Genomic DNA, 19,097 nt, shown 5'->3' with positions numbered 1-19,097 from the left:
CTCATCGTTACGTGGCTCATCATTGGTGATGAGGCAGATTTATGACCTGGCGAGAGCCATTTGTTTGACATTTGACAGTTTACCGGCATCAACGAGATGTGTGCAGTGAAATGATTGATTTAGTTGTCGAGTCATCGACTACTTTCACTACATTGGGCGTCACGTTGTGAGTTTTACAATAACTGAATGAACTATATTTCGTGGACCATCTTTAGGACTTGGACTTGAACGGTTTAGTAGAAGAACAGTAGGGTTTTAAATAGAAAACACAAGCTTTCCAGCAGTTATCATATAAGGATCTGTGTTATTTACTGTTGTAGTTTATGTTATACAATCGAACGCATTCATTAAGAGTGAAATCTTACCAATCATGTAGGCACATGGTACTCACGAAGAACTCTTCTCACCTATAATAATCACTAAAAATATATAGTTACAATGAAAGAATTCTCACTAAATACCTCTTAATATAGATTCTTTTCACTCGGAAAAAAGGTAAATAGTAAAATTCACCAAATAAGTACCCTAACTTTCAATGTGAATATTATGGAACAGTTTAATGATAAAAATTAGCATAAGCAAATCAACAAAAAAATCTGTCCAAAGTAAACTTTTCGCAAACCAAACAATTTCGTAACAAAAACAATAAAAAAATAAAACTAAATAAAAAAAACAACCTTTGTTTCTGATTCACCTGACTTCTATTATCCCCAACGTTTCTAACGATCGATACAATAACCAATTACGTTATGATAAGTAATGTCAACAACATGAAGATTACTTAATATAACCCGCCTACGTAAATGAACCGGTTCTACAATCGGTGTCAGTCGCCCCTTCACTGAGCTAAGTAGGCATAACGAACGCAGCACCTAATTTGCGTCTACTTGGTGGAAGGCGCGCGAGCATTGTGGAATTACCCGTGAATATTAGGACAGAAACGGTATTGATCATAAACACAAACAAATGACGTCACTGGCCCGAATGCGTATTAATAGCCGTAACATCTGATTTGGGAATTTTTTTATTTAAATATTAATGATATTTAATTCAAATTCAAATTCAAATATATTTATTTAGGATATTACAAGCATGGCCTCGCCAAGTTTACAAAACTTGTCGGCGAGGACCAATAGATTGAAAAAATGACAAACAAAGTTTACAGATTTTTCTCTTTTTTCTTTAGTTTTGTTTTCTAAGTACAAAGAATTATGAAACTAGTTCTAGTTTCTAGTTCTTAGTTCAAAAATATTGATTTTTTCCTTTTGGGGTGTTATTTGTTTACGTTTATGATCCATACAATTTATGTTCTATTACCCGCAGTACCGACTGACGAGACGGCACACGGAAGATTTCTCAGGTGCCGTTTGCCGTCACTAACTGCTGATGTCACTTAAAGGGAACACCAATACCGCAACGATACGATTAGAGCCATCGGCCTCGGTGGGGTAGTGGATAGCGTGGCGGGCTGATAATAAGAACATACCGGGTTCGAATCCCAGTGGATAGCGTGGCGGGCTGATAATAAGAACATACCGGGTTCGAATCCCGCTAGTAGCATTAACTTTTAGTCAACAATTTTTTCATATCAGCAAGTTTGGTTGGTTTGGTTAGGTTATGACAGTTTAATTTTATAATTAAAAAATTATATAATTGAATTTTAGGCATTTATAATTTTATTTTATAAACAAAACTATTTTTTAGATTAGTAAACCTTCATTCGATTTTTCCATTATCAGCACGTTTGGTTAGTTTGGTTAGGTTATGACAGTTTAATTTAATAATAGAAAAATTATAAAATTGTCTGTTTCTTCAGACGCAGCAGTTAGTGACGTCAGCAGTAGTTAGTGACGTCAAACGGCACCTGAGAAATCTTCCGTGTGCCCCACCGTACTGACTGATGTAAATGAACGAGAATAACAGAGCAACATACTAGCTTTTAGCTTACAGCTTCGCTAGTGTAATATTGTATTTTCTATTTTGTTACATATGTTGAAACTTTTTAACAGGTGAGAAATGTCTAACCTATTAGGAATCATTGTAAACAGACGTCGTTAGTGCTAGTGATTTTAAAACAGGTAAGGCTAATTATTTTAATCTATATGGAAGTAGAACTACAGTAATAGGTGATCTGTAAGTAAAAATCCTTATCTCTATAATATAAAGGCGAAATTACGATAAACGCACAGGCCAAACCATAGCACCTAGAAGCATGCGATTTTGGCATACATATTCCTCTCATAGCGTAGGCAGACAATAAGAAGCGATTTTTACCAAATGCCCGATGGGCCCCGCCCCACAGAGGGTCAACGTTAGCATAAAATTCGTATAGGATGAATAATTTTGATTTTGATTTTCTTTACATTTGTCCGTAATATTGTCTTGAAAGTGTGCTTCGCCTCACCATCAACAAAGCACAAGGGCAGTCACTTAAGATCGCCGGACTAGACTTAAGAGAGGATTGTTTTTATCATGGACAATTTTATGTTGCATGTTCACGGGTCAGCTCAGTCACAAGTCTGGTGATGCTAGCAACTTCTGGGAAACAAAAAATGTACACAATGAAATTCAAAAATCTTTTAAATGCAGTTTCAATCATTATTGTAAAATTAAATATGAAAATAAAACTAAGAAATAAGGTTTACTCAATGAGTTTAATATGCTGAAACGGCCGTAACGAAGGTTACAACTCATTGAGCTGTAGACAAAAGGTAAACCGTATTTTTTAGTTACATCACAGTATTTATTGGTTCTACACTAAAGAAGACGATTTAATATTTATTTTTCTAAGAACCATAGTCTGTCCTATACGTTAACTCCACTTCCGTATTTGTACATTATCAGGGTTTTCATTTACTTTTGTGGATATTTTAAAGGGTAATTATATCTAGATCTAGTCTAATCAAGTTTTTTAAGTCTGAGTAAAGGATAATTTGTATATTGAGTGTATTCCATGATAAAATAACCACTTAAAATTAAAAGAGTATTTGTGTGTGGCTTTTTGGCTGTGTGTGGGTTTATAAGCGTGTAGTGGAAAGGATTTTCTCACCTAAATTACTCAAAACTTGCTATGAAGTGAAAAATATACTTTTTAAACACTCGTCTCCATTCATACTTGGCTTAGAATATCTACATTCGTATGGTCGCCATTTCAAAAGTAAAGAATTAAAGTAACTTAATGGTTTGCATTACATTGATAAAAGGCTATCGAATTCTTCATTTAGTTGTCTGATTTATAAAATTTACAACTCGTCTAGTAACGTACCTACTAATTCCTTGCTTTCCTTGATATGATTAAGATGATATTATATTCTTAAGCTTTAATGAGTGGGCTAATGCAATTTTGTAACGGCCTCAGTTGTAAACATATTAATATAATTAGAGAACCCGTGCGGCTTAATGAGCCGCATAGTATGAAACATAACGCCGAGGAAAACGTTATGTTTAAATTCGAGTAATTCTAGTTAGGCCTACATCTTAGAGTTGTTTAAACACTTGTTAGAAACTAATTTTAAATATCTCTATTTGCATCGTCAAGGTTCACCTGCATTATTTCTGCTCTCAGTTTTAACTGATAGCTTCTAATGAATGCTAAACGATCTGATTCAATTCGAGCTAACATGTTGCATTAAAGTTATTCTGATGTGTTTTTTTACAAAACTAATACTAAGCTCATAGAGGGGGATTTTCACTCAAATGTTGTTATTTCATGCCCAGCCTCCTGATTTTTACTTTCTCCTCATATACATAGAATATGGAGAAAGTATTGTTTTCGTCGATATTTTCGAGTTTTTAATTCATATTTCAGTTTTGAGTCCATATGAACCCAAATAACGGAAAACTGGACTTCCCAACGAAGCCGGTTTTATTTAAAATTTGTGAGTTATAGCACAGAAAACATACTAACTACTGTGGTTATAGTCCTCATAATTCTAAAAAGTTTTGAACATAAACATTTTTTTCGGCATGATTTTTTACGTTTAATGATATTTTTTAACAACACTTCAGATATCATAGGTAATTCACGCCCTTAAATTTAGTTTTTGAAACTATATTATGTAGCATAAAACCACACCTTAGCCTATCGTATTCAGATTACATAATTATGTGCAGTTTTTAACACGTTTTCTTGTTTACGTTTACACTACATTTTAATACATTTCTAAGAGTAGATTTATTTTTGGAATTCATTGGTTTCGAAAACATTTTCTGTAGGCCTAGCACAAAATTGTGTTTATTTACAATGGTTTTCAACCACTTGGGACACAAGGTTGTTAACAAAATGCTGTATACAGAACTTTGAGCATAATACATTATTACGTATATATTTTTTTAACTCCATATTTTAGACATAATTTTATACTATCATGGAAATTGTACATTTGTAGACCTATAATTTTTTTACCTCTTGAGCAAATGAAACAGCTCGAGCAATGCTCGGTCCCCTGGTACTATTATTTTATTTGTTATCTTCCAGATTTTATACGTAAGTAATATGGTAGAGTGGGAAAACAGTTAACTTAGGCTTCCTTCGAAATCTTTATACAGTAGAACAATAAAATAAGCAAAGAAACAGCCTAGAGAAATCAAATAATACTTACTTATTGCCTACACTTTAAAAATAACGTGAATCTGAAATCTTATTTTTTTACACCCTTTTATTTTGTTATCATTGTATCTATGGAATAAACTTAACTTAAATATTAAACGTGGTCACAGGTTTACAGGAATTTTTTGAAATTACTAGACTAACAAGCTAGTATGCCTCTAGTTTTACGTATACGTAATGAAAGGTTGTAAACAGAAGACTTAGCCTTGTGCAAATAAACTCTGTATATATAATGGTATACACCCTTATAGAACAATCAAACAAGCCAAATAACAGTCTAGAGAAATCGAAAGCGTAAAATGTCATATGAAACAATAGACATTCGTAGTGTGTCTACCGCACATGTAAAATATATTGCGTAATGTATGGTTATAAAATTGTTTTACACGTTGAAACTAACATGTTGCGAGTAATTTAATTTGTGTTTGTAAAACTACGTTGGTATTTAAATGTCGGTCGTGCTATTAAACAATTAGGGAATAATTTCAGTGCTTTAGAAAGAGACTATTTCTCGTTGGTGGTCCAAAGAGGTGGGCTATTTTAGATTTAAAATGTCAATGTTATTAAAACGGTGAGTTAAACTAGGTAATTACACCAACAAAAAAATAGTGGTCAGCTGACTTTTCCTGACATAAACATTACTTTCGCTACACAAACAATACTTTGCCTGACATCAACAAACTTACAACTGAAGTTCCCAGTTAGCTCAAAAGGAGCGATATGAATGCAGTGTTCAATTTTTTTCAGTTTTTTGATGTTCAATCAGCTGAATTTTACACTAAAATTAATTGTACAGCCGTATTGTTTTAGATTTTAAAAATGAATAAATTATGAAATATCAGATAATTTTAAATTTGATGAAGTAGTTTTTGTCATCGTGATAAAAAGTGTCATTCAATACTCGTCACGAAAGTCCCATTTCGGGGCTCGATAGTGTTTCCCATGCTCGTCTTTGACTCGCATGTAAAATACCTATCTAAAATACCTAACTTTTGTGACTAGGAGTAAAATATACTATTACAAAAAACAAAATTATATAATTTAAAATATAATAATTCTAGATTCTAGGCTAGTTAATATTTAAATAAGTGCGTATGTACAAAAGGTACTAGTCGAACCTCTATTAGATGAATTTCAAGGGGTAGGGGAAACATTCGTATTACCGAGGTATTCTTAATAAAGAGGTTCGTTTTATCATGTTTAATACTGCCGTTATTCGTATTATAGAGGTTTTCCTCGCTCTAAGACAGTGACTGAGGAAGGAAGAGGGATGGGTGGGGGTTTCATGTTGGAACCAGCTTCTGTTTATTTTGAAAACTACGTACTATGGAGCTTATATCATGAAAATTCTTATAGAGCTCGCATTCGTCTCGTAGAGTATTTTTGCTAAGAGTATTCATTGTATAGAGGTTAATCAGTCCTAGCCCATGTCACATACCAATATGTCTTATGGAGGTTTTTAACCAAATTACTTCGTTGTACCTGGTTGTACAGAGGTGATTTGGCATTGACCTATATGAAAGTTTCAAGGGGATTTTCAAAAATTCGTCTTATCGAGGAATCCGTTTTACCGAGGTTTAAAAACAGCCGAACAGCCAGCTCAGGCCCCACAAACTCCCCCCCCCCCTTGAGGAACCTCTTCCTTCCCGTATGGGGAATCAATCTCAAAATGGAAATGTAATTTCAGTAAATTAAAGTGAATGATTTATTTAGTTTGTTTTAAATAGTTTGATAAATAAAATTTACTTTTGTAATTGAACTGATAGGCTCAATTATTTCTTATTATTAAAAAAAATAATAAAATAAAATAATAATAATTTTAATAATAATAATTTTAAATAATAATAATTTAATAATAATAATTTAAATAATAATAAATTATTGATTATTATATTAAATATAATATAATTATATTATTTATTATTTGTATATAATAATAATAATTTTATAGTGTTTTTTACTAATAATTTTATAAAATACAATTTTTAATGTACGGTATTGAAACATACCATACGAACACAGGTGGAAGGGGGGGAGCAATTTGATCCTGGGAACAGGCAAGGTACAGGGCCCACAATTAAATGCGGGGGCCATGGGCGGAGCATTTAATTATTACTGCCCATTATGAATTCAAAATATCAAAAACTATGTGCTTTCGGTTTATATAAGTGTACAGTTATGTAAGTGGTTAATATTAAAACTAAATGTTATTAATCAAGTCACGGTACTGCAAATAATCTAAATGCTATGATCTATGAAACGGGTTTAATTAAACAAACATTACACAGTTGATATTTCAGCGATTAGGCTACATGTTTTTGGGTTTGTAATAAAACTATGTGTCTGATCATGATAATGTTAACTGTTAAACTCAATTAGCCGAATCCTAGGGGAAGAACAATATGGTTGTAATTTTAGCAATAGATAATTTTGGAGCTAACAGATGTATTGGTGGACCAGTATCGCAGGGGACGTTGAATGTAGCTGAATAAACTAATTTGGCAACTTAAAGTCCAGTTAGATTGGAAAATTATAGGAGCAAAAATAGATTCGAACAACTTAAGCAAGATCATACAAGTGTTTCTTATTTTTGTTTGGTTGCATAATTTAACAATACAGAGTTATTATTATTTCAGAAATCAAATGTCTATGGATTTTAATTAAATTGTCTTTGTATAAACTATAAAATATGTTTACGATATTGTTTTAACGACTAAACCAAATTAACCACACCCGAGCAAGGCTCAGCAACTAGATTTTGCAAATAATAAGTCTCTTTTTATAAATACTCCACTTTTTTCTTGCAGTCTCATAGCTGTATCTTGCCGGATGATGTGCAACTCTCATTTCACCATTCCAGGAACATTTTGCTCATGTAAGGAGTAACGCCGCTCGCTATGGCCGCTATCCACATAAAAGCCGCCCATAAAAGAGCCAAGTTTTCACGGCTATTATAAAGATCGGTGGGTTTCCTTGTATACTAGTTTTTTACAGTCTCTATTATCAGGCCGTATCAACGCGTGGTCAGCTGTGAAGCAGGTCGAATCTAGGCCACCGCTGTGGATCACCTTGCCAGCAGTTTTTGCTTTAACATTCCCAGACTTGTACAGCTGCAGTTTTGAGAGTAAAGTGTGAAGATAAGATGTTGTTGATACTATTATAATATTATAACCATCAATAGTTTAAGAAGTTATTATAGCCCTGTTAAAAGCCAATCTTCCAGGTCAATTCAGCCGAGTGCTTAATTAAAATTGGTGTATTAAAATGCTCTCCTGCGAATCAAAAGGTTGCCAGATCAAACCTGATAAGTCGGTAACTTTTTAATGTTTCGAAAATGGACCAGCTGGTTTTAACATTGGGCTTTAAATGATCCTGGCCAATGAAACAGCTGATCTTAGTCAGTAATAAAGCTTCAAAGATAATCTCACTACATTCTCAATAATAGAGATCGATGTACATTCTACTCTAATCCTTCTCTCATATTTGGGTTAAAATATGCATCTATAGGTGACGTAAGCATCTCAATTTGTTTATGATAACGTTACTTTATAGTGTAGTTAAACTTTAAACTGCTGAAAAGGGTGAATATAGTATAACAGTGATGGGACAATTTAATTCGTGGCAAAGAATGGAAAATACGGATTACTGTTATTTAGACCATAAACTTGGTAAACACGATGTATATATGCCATTGGAATCTACCTGACAATGCACACCAAACCTTGTTCATTAATAAAGAAATATATTTTAAATTGTCTGATAAACTATTTGTATCTATAGAAAATAACCTTGACATTTGAAGGGAAAAAATAGACAGGCATTGGCCATGAAATCATTGAGGTCTAACTTGCACCCGTTTTGGAACATTGAAATGTGTTACATCAGATGTATTGTAAAATTTAAATATACTCCATATTACATTACATAATTTGCTGAAGTTGCTAACTGTTAATATCATTATGACAACCCATGGTACACTGGCACTATTATATTTGGATTAGATTATTTAGACTACTAGACACATGTCACACAAGTTTAAAAAATTATCGAAAACTATCATTTATTTGGCTATTGTAACATAATGTATGCACTGGTGTAAAGCTATTCTCATATATTTACTGTTGAGGAAATTTGAACAGGGGTTTTTTAATGTTTAGCTTAGAGTAGTATGACGTAAAATATTGTATGAAACTCGTCCAAAATATTACCGGACTCGTATAGCAATCCCACGCGCGACTTCCTCTCGACAGCCAGCTTATTTTTATTTGTATTAGGCTCACAAAAAGGAGTTTTTTTTTCTGTAGTTGAGGTTTCAATACGACCTTTTATTAATTTTGGATAGTGCAAGTAGATTTCTTATTCTTAACCATAAAATTGAATGCCTTTTCTGATTGACACGTCAGGATAAGCAATTGTTTAATCTGTTTATTATAGTTTTGATTTGGAGAAAAAACAAAAATTAAAGAACAAAAAATATCCAATGCACACTATACCCGGTAAACACCCATTTTCAGGACAAGTAACGTAATCTACTATTAAATTCTGATATACCTTTATATATAAGCTGTGTATAATGTATTGATAACGAACTTTTTAAAAACTTCATAATTCGTACCAACAATGAAACAGACTGTCCTCTTGTGTAAAACTCTACGCATACACAGTTAACAACACCGACGGTTGACAAATGCATTGCAGACTAGTTAGTGAGTTAGACATTGTTATGTCCCCTCAGGTAACTGTTGTGTCATCCAAGTGCAAATTTACGGTCAAGAACAAGCCGAAACTTCCCAATTTCCTGGTTTCCTAACTACAGCCGCCTCCGCGACAGTGACTGTGAGTATATACGTGCTTTGCGTTTGCCTCCGTGCAGCTTTCACGGGCTTTCACGTCCCGCCGCAAGCTCTTTGCACCTTTGGCGCCACTGTCACTTTCGCTTTTAATAAGCTCAGGTGACTCGGCAAGCTCCATAGAAGCTAGACGTCAGCAGGTTTTCCCTACCTATTGAAACCGGGTGGTAAATACCCATGTGGTTTGAATGGTTCGGTAACTTTTTGATTCCTTAGTCCTTAATAGTTAGACTTTTGTGGTTATTTTATTAGCATAATCATTATTCTGTTTGACATCATTACCACAATAGTTTTCTACCATCATAAGGCGAAATCTACTGTAATAGTCAACGTTTTCTCTTGTTTAGGATACTTTCTTGATTATCGTTTCCTATTCTCATATATTTGTTTACTGGTATCAGTATCATTCGAAAGTAAAACTACATATGAGGCCTACTATTAACTATAGGCCCCATAATTACATCCTTGTCTCAACATCATGATGCGTCACCATATGACACCACACGGTGACGGCCGAGCACGGTGACAATGAACCTAATAGGCCTTCAGATCTTATTCAAGGAATGACTTGTATTTACACTTGTCTGTTACCATTGTTGGATGAGGTTGTTGTCAGAAGAAGTGGCGATCGTGACAGGACTTTAAGAAGAAATTACAAAATTAGTAGTTGGAGATTTGATGATAAAATGCTGGGGCAACGTCTGGATGAAGGTGGGCAGATGGGGACGGGAGGTGGAGCCTATGAGTTTCGTTTACGAGTAGGACGAAATACCCAGTCGGTAGAGCTACGACCACCAGCGGACCCGGTGAGTATGTTACTAGCAAAGATGTCGGCACTGTTAGAATCTCGATCAAAACAATTGGATACTCATTTCGGAGACATCAAAAATGTAATTTCATCCTCCATTAAACAAATTCATCAACCGGGAAACTATCTTAGAGTTGGCTGAGGACTCATTAGCCATCCCCGGAGGTATAAGGATCCTACGTCAGACAGAGTTTTTTGAGGACTCATCGGTCTTCTCAGTAAATACAGAAGAGATCCTGAATAGGACAGAGATGGTCCAGGAATCATCAGCTATCTGGGGAGAGACAGAAGAGATCCAACGTCGGACAGTGATGGTTGGAGACTCATCAGCCATCTCGGGAGATGAGGATGGGATCCTGCATCGGGCCGATTCTCTTGGGGTCGCATCACCGCAGGATACAACGTGCGTTCATCGTAAGATCGGCTGTTTCATTAGTTAGGACCATTTAAAAGCTCAATCTTATCCATCGCCGTGCCATAATTACTTAACAAACTTCAAAATAGATTCATCAGTTGACTGCTTACAAAATGTCGTAAAGATAACTCTATAAGTAATTTTAATATTTAAGGTTGGTGTTTTTGAGAACCTTCGGTGGTGACGTTTTGAAACGAAATTAGTTTATCTTCGTCCATGACTAATTTTTGGTTTTTAACACTGGTGAACTTTATACTTAACAGCTGTTCTGAGACACCCTACATCGCATACAAAGTGCTATACATCAGCTATCAAACAAGAATTAAAACTTAGAGAAAGTAGCGTAATTTACATACAATTCTCTCAACCCTTATTAATTCAACAAAACTTGATAAGTTGGTTACAAATATTGTTGGTTTTGCGACGGAATAACCGGCAATACAGGAAATACCTCTCCGGAACCTTTCTCTCAATCCGGATCTCCGCACGTGGGGATAACCGTGACGTCATAACCTCATCACTCTCTCCTACTCTGTATCACGGAGATTACTCAAATCAAATTAAAGACAACTACGTCCTTAAGGGAATTGCATACTTACTATAATTTGATTGGCGTGGAACCATTTGGGTGTGTAGAGAATCTTACAGAACCCGATTTCCTGAGTTCTGTTTATAGGCATTTCAAATTAGGTATTGGTGGTTTTGGGTTGATAACATACAACTATCATTCGTAAGTTGAGGAACTTAAATCAATATTTACTTATATCAATATTTCTTTAAGAGGTTAAAGGAATATTGATACTACGTTAAGTTTGTACAATGATTTAATAAACCGTATTTTGAATTTTAGTCCAGTCAATGAATGCTCAAAAGGGGGGTGTAGAGGACATGGAGAGGGGGAAATTTTTTTTCTGCGGGAATGTGTTCGGGGTAGTTAGGAGATAAAAATACCAAAAGTCCCCGCCCCTGGCCCTGCTGCTTCAGCGGGGGGAGGGGGGGAAAGACCCCATTTTTTAGTTTTTTACTTCTACACTGAAAACCGTGCATCGTACGGAAAAAATGTAAATTACAAAAAGAAAGATGATGAAATTCTCTACAAGAATGGTTATATTCATTTCTTCCGTATATGCATTGGTTTAAAAGATATTCTCAAAATAATATAAAAAATTCTTAAATAAATCGATTTTTCACGCGTTTTTTGTCAAATAAGTTTATATAATCCATTAGCCTGTTGTTGTTTCACATCAATCAGGATAGAAAACATGTTTTTGAACACTAACCTATATAATATAATATGTCAATCGTATATATTGTGTTAAACATAGTTTATATAAATTTAAATAAGTTATACATATTTGTCATGGAAACAAGTAATTTTGGCATAATTATTACATTAAAAATTAAAAAGATTGTGTTTGTAGCTATTTTTGTCCAGGTTTATTTATAACAATTACCGAAACCAAGACTTAATATTATTGTTCATGGTCTGGCTCACTTGGGACGAGAGGGTCCGACTTCTGTCCCAAAAACTGGTGCCATCTGGAACTGAAAACCACCATCTAGGACATTTCCATCATTATATTCTTGTTTAGATTAGACTCAATATTCGCTATCAAAGTGAGAATTCGGCGTAGGCCTGTATATTCTTCATCTTCCTCATTCATCAGAATGGGCATTTCATGTAAAAAGATCCCTTAGCAGTTCTGGCATAACGGAGAACACTTATTGGACATTTTCTTGCATGCACAAATTGCACATCTGGTACTGTTATAATCTTGAGTGCATTTGCAAAAAAACTGGGATTAACTGTTCCTGGTTACTATAATTTTGGTGTCTCTTTTCAAATTAATATCTTACTGACTAGAGGCGATCCCTTGGGGGGGGGGGGGGGTTCTGATTAGAAACTATCTTTGTATATGATATTGTATAGTTGAAATTTATTAATCCAGTGCAATTAGGTTAATGCACCCGGACAAAATTGATAACAGGCTGAAAATTGGTGGAAATGTTCAAAACAATGTCCTGAGTGGCCCACACAAAGTCCCAAGAAATCCCAGTTGGGGAACGGCCGCCATTTTGGAATTTAGATTTCATGCTGTATTTTTTGAGGTAATTGTCCTAAAGACCTTATTTATGTCTCAAATTAAACGTTTTGGGCTCATGTATGAGGGTAATATATAATTAAAGAGTTTATTATGTTCTAAGCATAAATATTATTTATATTAACCTCAAAATATCTATAATAATGATATAGATACGGTTATGTCCCCCCTTTTATACGAATTGTGGATATTTATAGGCATGCAAGGTGGATGTGATACTCCCAGGTGTGGATTAACGTCCGCACGGGTGAGTACTACGACTATCCGCAGTACTTTCCAGATAATTAGACCAATTCCTAATTACCAAGGCAAAAATGTGGTTCGGATTCCACTATAAACTGTAGGTCCCTTAGTATGGGCTATTAATTAACAGCTGTGTCTAAGGAATAAGTAGGTCTTAGTCACTAACAAGACTACAAGATCGCGCCACTCATTCTACACTCATCTCCATTCACACTTGGCTTAAAATACCTACTTTGTATGGTTGCCATTCCATAGAACAGTATTAACAGTATATATATTGAGTCTGATGAACAAGAATTGGATTATGGAGAGACCATGAACAATAGTATTAAGTCTTGGTTTCGGTAGTTCATATAAATAAACCTGGACAAATATAGCTACAAACATAATCTGTTTAATTTTTAATGTAATAATTATGCCAAAATTACTTGTTTCCATGACAAATATACATAATCTATTTAAATTTATGTAAACTATTTTTAACACAATATATACGATTGATATATTATATTATATAGGTTAGTGTTCAAAAACATGTTTTCTATCCTGATTGATGTGAAACAACAACAGGCTAATGGATTATATAAACTTATTTGACAAAAAACGCGTGAAAAATCGATTTATTTAAGAATTTTTTATATTATTTTGAGAATATCTTTTAAACCAATGCATATACGGAAGAAATGAATATAACCATTCTTGTAGAGAATTTTATCATCTTTCTTTTTGTAATTTACATTTTTTCCGTACGATGCACGGTTTTCAGTGTAGAAGTAAAAAACTAAAAAATGGGGTCTTTCCCCCCCTCCCCCCGCTGAAGCAGCAGGGCCAGGGGCGGGGACTTTTGGTATTTTTATCTCCTAACTACCCCGAACACATTCCCGCAGAAAAAAAATTTCCCCCTCTCCATGTCCTCTACAATCCCTTTATTGACTGGACTATTTATCTCCATCAAAGGCACTAGAAGTTAAATAATTTTCAACATTTCTTTTTTAATTGGTTTGCAGGGGTATTCAAGTTGTTTTGTTGAATTTTTACTTGGGATTTTAAGTGACAGAATACAAAAACACGTATTTTTAACCACATAGTCAAAATTCATGTACTCTAAGTAAAACTTAAGTACTGTGTTTGAGATATTTATTACTATTACAAAAAACTAGCTGTTACCCACGGGCTTAACTCTGTTTGACTTCATAAGTGTTAATAAAACTATTGATTGGTTAAGTTAAGCTGAAATAAACAAAACAGAATACAGAAACAAATAATCACTCCTGATTTGAATAAGGTAATAAATTGAAAGAATAACATACACATAAGTAAAGATGAGGTATTTTTAACATTAGGTATATGGAAAGTTCCCTTTGGGAAGCAATTACGACTTTATAGGGCAATTTATGAAGTAAAGGATAGTTTCGCGCAAGGTTTCTCGTCATGACGAACATTTTAAGTATATGGTTGATGGGGTGTGACTTGTAGTTTTCTCAAAAGTTCATGGGTACTTTGCGCTTTATATATGGATGTTGGCCTATTAATGGTTACTGTTTAGGTTTCAACGTTCTAGAGGAGCTTAGACAATCTTGGATGACTGTTTTTTTTTAAAGTGCAGTAAAAGGTTGTCTACTCGTGGTAAATTAGTAAGGTTTGTATTTTACTGGAATTAACAGTCATATAATAATAATAATAATAATAAGGTCGATAATGCTAATCATATACATGATTAATCCCACGTTATCAATTTTGTCCAATGAGCAATATTACTTTTCAAACCTTTTTTGGGCCTTACCCAAAATTAGTTAATGCTTGCTCCTTTTATGAACACCTTTAAATTGGCAAAGTAAGTTTATTTGATGAGATTTCGTACAAAGGAAGGTCTGTCGGAGGCTAAACATATTTATTAAAAGGTGAAGACGCCCCTTAGTATGTCTACAAAAACGTAGATTACGTACGTGGCACTGATTATATGCCTCTGAGGAAAAGTATGAAAATGGATATAAGTTTTAACCACGCTACTATGATTTTAGCCGTCTTACAATAACCTTAAAGTTGTAGTAGTGTTGACTGTTAGTGTGCATTATTATTGTGGTGAATAGTAGCAATAGGGTATAGTGTGGGGGGAAATAGCGTTCGTACCACGGGCCGTAATGGCAAAATCTTATTTTCGGCCCTAGGTACGAAGTATACTATTGTACGTAATATGTTGTTCATAGTTTACGCCAAATAAACAGAATATTATTTTCGTGACATTACACACAATTAAATGAAAAGTGTATTAAATTTTCATCTATGACAGTGGTATTATATTTTTCAAGAGTGGTTAAGTAAGTTCCCATACAAGAATACCGGTAATTATTTTGGCACAGAATATTAAAGTAAATTGACCCCCTTCTTGACAAAAATACGTTGATACAAAAATCCTATACACGGGTGGACATCAATAATAAGATCTTGTAATGCGTTAATGAAACATGGGAGATTATTTTATTGTAGGGGTTGCGGAAGAGAAGTTTATTTGAAGATTGTATGACAAGAGGATCATTTACTTACAGTAAAGCCCTAGAAAGAAAGCCACTGACTTTAAAGTGAATATCTCATGCTTAGTAACCAGTAGTAGCTATTTCTACCCAATTAAAACGTGTAAGCCCTTCAGAGGGTGATATTATGTACAGGCTAGGTTATAGTTTCTCCTATGGGGTTTTATGTTGTGATAGCTTACAGACATAACCAACGCTCTAATTGATAATAATCTGTGTTTTCAGTTTGACTTAATTGAGTGGTTCGTGTTTAAGACAGAAAATTGTATTTTACAGCACCAATAATAGACTTATTTGTATGTTTATGTGACTCAAACTAATTTTCTTTGAACTCTGACTACACTACACCTATAACATAGGTATGAAATCATTGATACACGTAGCCTTTATCTTTAGTCAAAGTCGAAAATGCAATAGAGTAATAACAAATATTTAGATTGTGTTTTCCTTTGGTTCCGTCTTCATCGCAAGGCATGTGGACATCATGAGAAGGGAAAGCATTTTACAGTTGACATTGGCAAAATTAATCAACGTAATTAGTAAGTAATTGCCAAGAATAATACATTATTATATCAATTACACCACCATATGAAGAGAGATAAGATTCTAAACCGAAAGTAATAACATTTACATAACGGATTTGACTATGAGATGGTGGATTGACTTAATTAAGTATACAAGGATGGCTCGCGGTATTTAGACCATTGGCAGGATATATGGCAACATCCGTGGCAATGATGAATCCTCTAGTGAACAACCGACAAGTCCCCGAGGTCTATTAGTGATGTGTAAGTTGAGGAGGTTAGTGATGTCAATGAAGTTCATAACAGGTCCGAGCTATCTAGTCCACACTTTCACCCCAGGGCTTTTCAACTAGACCTCAAATATTTGGTTGCGAAATCAGTGAGTGAATCGCAAGGTCGGAACGAGTGTTTGTGACTTTCCTTGCTCGACTTGGCTAATCCTGATTATTTGTGTACCTGGATGACATCAATGTGAGCTGCAAAATACTGAATTGAAAACAACGGAATTGGCTTTAGGGCTTAGATGGCGAAGTGGATTATCGAATGTGGCTAGAGGTGGTTTATTTTTAGTTTCGCACAGTGAACGAGGTTCTGGCTATCCCTTAGGACATGTACATCGTTACTTCATTTGTACATTGCACACTTTCGGTGTGGTGTATGAATAAACTCATCAAATAAATGAAATATTCGAGACATACAATTTATTGAACTAAGAACGTTTTCGCGAAGACAATATACACTATTGTATGTTCTTTGTTCAATTGGTGATTGTTCAAAAGGAATTCCTTTTTGAAAGGCGTATTTTATTCAATTTTTAAAATAAGGAAACGTGCCTTTTTCCGAAGAAAGTAGTATTGTTCAGTAGAACACTTTGCAGACTAATGGATAGTATCAATGGAAAGATCAAGACATGTTACTACTTTCTCTTATAGAAATATCTCAAATAATTAATAAAACAGTTTGTTTGTTTACTTACCGAACACGGCACTCTAAGACGCAAAACACACAGTTTGTACAAGTCCGGTACACACTCGCAAACGCACCACACACACAATCACAATGCACCGTTAGTTACATTCAGTTGCACACTGGCTATCACATCATGGCCCACACTTCTATGCACTAGAACTGAACAAGGAAACAGGGAGAGGAATCAAAATATTGAACAATCAACACTAATTAAACAAAAATAAAAAAATAAAACAGAAGAAGAATTGAATAGACTATATAAGAGCAAAGAAAAAGAGAGGAAAATTCATGACAGTTGTTAATCCATTAAAAAGATAGCAGTTGAATCAAATTGAAAAATACAAAATACACTTAATTGATTTACACTTTTCGATAACAATCAAATTAATTAGAAAATCAAAACAATTACAGAAAAACTACAAGAACTACGTATAAAAAGGGTGTCCCTAAGGACCCGCCTAAAAGGTGATAAGGGGTTGACCTTGGGATGATAAAAGCACGTGTCCGCCTGGACTGAGCGACGCGGAGCAACTACAGAGAGAGGAGTCCCCTCCCTAGCAGCTCTCTCCTCGGGTCATGGTCTAGGCCTCAGTCAGCTGATGGGGATGTCAATAAACCGAACAGCTGATCAGCAAACACCTGCTGAGGTGAGGATGTGTCGAGTGTCAGGTGGTGGATGTAAGGGGTTGTTCTAAAATTGCATAGGGAATGGTCAACGGCTTTTAATTGTGTAATATCGTGTGAATGTTGGAGGGACAAAATCTTTCTTAAATTTATTTAGGTTTTTGTGAAATTGGTTGCCACTGAAAGTCAGCACTTAAAGAGTGCGTAGACAATTAAGGCTTGCTAAGCCCAGGTGAGAAACTAAATTGCAGATTTTCAAATCAAATAAATCTTAATAGAGCAATTTATTAGATTACAGTGTTTGGCATGCACAGATATTGTGAATTTTCTGTAAATTTATTTAATGTGGATAGATCACCTCTTAGTGTGATACTTTTATTTTGTTTGAATGAGTTTTTCTGAGAATTGATTTCTTCCACAAGACATCAAAAGATAGCAAAAATGTAGATTCTCAAATCTAGATACTGAAACAAAAATATGCTGCCATCAATATGACTAAGGTACTTAACCTTTTTCCCTAGGACGCAAGGCACGAGCCCGGGATTGTTTTTCACATTCCTTAAGGCTTGACCCAAAGGTTGCGGTAATACCACTTAGATACCATCCATTGGTGGTTTGGCGGGATTTTAACCCGAGACCGAAGTCCCGCGCTCTAACCATTAGACCAGCTCGCTCTCCAAAAATGTCTAAGGTACTAGGATGCGTACTTATTCCAAGATAATTCACTCAAGAAAAGACTCAAGTTTTAAAAACGTGTGTTACCTAAATGGTATTGTATAGTAACATTGTAATAATTTGGACAAACACGGAACTAATTAAAAGAAACCCTAAATATTTTCATTTGGACTGTTACGTTTAAGTTAAAAATCTTTATATGCCTATTACAGTATATACAACCGACAAGTAAATGATTTGTAAACTCCGTCAGTTAAAAACCTCATGTCTGATAGGGGAAGTTGATAGATTCCAAAAATCGTGTACAGTAGAAAGTTCCCTCGTCACCGACTATTATTTAGTATTCAAATTGTTGCCAGCGACGTGATTGCCATTCAGCTCACTCGGGGTACAATAACTTACCACAATAAACGTTGCTTGATTGTAAATCAACGTCGTGATTCTAGATGTTCAGACATTTCCTTGAACTAAAGAGAAGTGTGTTTGCAATAACAAACTTTTAAGGCCTAAGACCACAATATATGTCAGAGATGTTATACATTGGGAGGGAAATAGTAGTATAGTAAATAATATAAGGGAAGTAAATTTTTATTTTTGTACTTTCTATCTTAATTATAATTAGTGAGCTAAATAGTCTTTCTTGGCAAAATTATCATCTACAGTGGCAATACATCCATTGTAACTAGACATTATGTTTTATAAAACTTTCTGTCACTTTACTTATACTTGCTATTAATTATTCGCATT

General features: G+C 34.5%; 1 protein-coding gene across 1 annotated transcript in view; it reads right to left on the bottom strand.

Annotated features, from left to right (window-relative positions):
- Positions 1-17,576, bottom strand: part of LOC128989589 (uncharacterized) — a 68,001-nt gene extending 50,425 nt beyond the window's left edge. Inside the window, exons 1-2 of the mRNA XM_054411507.1 lie at positions 17,533-17,576; positions 17,059-17,210 (exon numbers count right to left, since the gene is read on the bottom strand). The gene's annotated coding sequence lies outside the window, so the exon portion shown is untranslated. The remainder of the gene's footprint in view (positions 1-17,058; positions 17,211-17,532) is intronic.
- Between the last annotated feature and the right edge of the window lie 1,521 nt (positions 17,577-19,097).

Source organism: Macrosteles quadrilineatus, unplaced genomic scaffold, assembly GCF_028750875.1.
Source record: "Macrosteles quadrilineatus isolate MER2022 unplaced genomic scaffold, UCM_ALF_1.0 Scaffold_3__2_contigs__length_128488019, whole genome shotgun sequence".
NCBI lineage: Eukaryota > Metazoa > Arthropoda > Insecta > Hemiptera > Cicadellidae > Macrosteles > Macrosteles quadrilineatus.
The sequence above is the reverse complement of the archived record's forward strand: the minus strand, read 5'-3'. Positions and strand labels throughout refer to the sequence as shown.